The following is a 1,958-nucleotide window of genomic DNA, read 5'->3' as shown; positions in this document are numbered from 1 at the left end:
TTTGCAAAAATGAGTTTAAACTAGAATGCATATTTTATAAAAACATTTATCAAAAAGTCAAGGATAGTAAGTAAAAGATAACAAAGCCTAATATTTAGTCCAACATATCCATACAAGGAAGTAGGAAAAAATGATTTTTATTCTGAACATAATGTGGCTTTTTGAATGCAAGCTGTCAAGGAAGTAGTTCCTTTTTCAAAATCGTTTTAAATAGCACTGTCAGTGTCTTACTGACAAAGTCCAATGTCCAGTATGAATAAATTATACGTGTGTACGTGTGTTTGTGTGTATGTATATGTCAAAAGATGCAGTAAAAAAACAGGTATGTCTTCAGCTGAGACGAGCAGGAATCTTGACCTGTGAAAGAGTTCAGAAGAGAAGTTCTTCTGGTGTGATTTTGGGAGCCTTCCAGGTAGTGTCGGGCCAGCCTAGAGGAGTAGGGAAATAGAACCAACCATTTTCTTATCATGCTGGTAAAACTTCTTGAGGGAAAAGACATGGTCTTGTAGAGCTCTCCATTTTTCACTGTGTGTACAAGACCACCTTTTATGTAGTAGATGCTGAATAATATTTATAGAATGACTAAAAAACTGAGAAACCAGCTTATTTCATATATAATATTTTTTCAATTAGCTTTCAAAAAAGCAATTTCAAATTTTTAGGAAAAATGGTTGCACACTGAAACATTTCTTCAAACTGTGTCAGAACAGTGTAAAATTGCATCTACGTTAGTGGTAACAGAACATGAGGTGATAGTTTAGAATGAGATGAGGTTGATGTATATAATTACCATTCAAACCATAAAGTTATATAGGCTAAGTTACAAATTGCATTGAAGAGAAGAAAATGGCAGCCCTGAAATAAAACATCATGTGCTCTCTTTTTTTTTTTTTTTTTGTAGAGACAGAGCCTCACTTTATGGCTCTTGGTAGACTGCCATGGCCTCACACAGCTCACAGCAACCTCCAGCTCCTGGGCTTAAGCGATTTTCTTGCCTCAGCCTCCCAAGTAGCTGGGACTACAAGCGCCTGCCACAATGCCCAGCTATTTTTTGGTTGCAGTTTGGCCGGGGCCGGGTTTGAACCCACCACCCTCAGTATATGGGGCCGGCGCCCTACCGACTGAGCCACAGGCGCCGCCCCATGTGCTCTCTTACTGACATCCAGAAACATGAGATGCTCTGCTTCTTGGTAAGCTAACTTCACTGAGTCATTTTTCATTTCAACAAATATTTTTTGGCTATACAACTGGCAGGTTTTTGTTTTCTGTGATATATAGACTGATGATTTATTTGTAGTAATCTCTAGCTGGGTCTGTCATCACAGAGATTCCTTATTCATCACACTATTTTCAGGCGTTTTGTGAAATGTTTTACACTTTAAAAAGAGATTCATATAGTTTACACAACACACACATATATAAAGCCATTTGCAAGTTTAGTGATCAAATTATTCCCATTCCCCATTTCTCTACCTCTCAAAAACATTTCAAAAAACTTCTTTGGCCCTGAATTTAATGAAAACACTTAAAAACAAGTTTCAGTATAAATGGCCCAGATTCAAATTTCTGAGGAAAAATAAAGGTTCTGTAGCCTGCAAGTTCTCAATTATATGCATTCATAGAATGGATGAGAAAGCATCTTATGAAATCCTTATTTGCTAATGGGAGAGAATAGAAAACTTTAGATCACCCAAGACACTGAATCAATATTTCATAAAAGATTATTACTATGCTAATTAGTCTCAAATTTTGAACTGTATAGTTTCTTTGTGAAAAATTAACGGAAAATGTAACAAACATTACATCACCTAAATTTTCCATTTGAGACTTTTCTTGAATTGACTACAAAGTATGAAGTTGTCTAAATAATGTTCTCACTTGCCCAAATCAACATGCTCATTTTTTATATCAACATACTTACTTTTGTTTTTCCTCCCAAATAAGGTCTTGCTCTGTGG

Source organism: Nycticebus coucang, chromosome 1 (genome assembly GCF_027406575.1).
Source record: "Nycticebus coucang isolate mNycCou1 chromosome 1, mNycCou1.pri, whole genome shotgun sequence".
Taxonomy (NCBI): domain Eukaryota; kingdom Metazoa; phylum Chordata; class Mammalia; order Primates; family Lorisidae; genus Nycticebus; species Nycticebus coucang.
Note: the sequence above shows the minus strand (reverse complement) of the source record.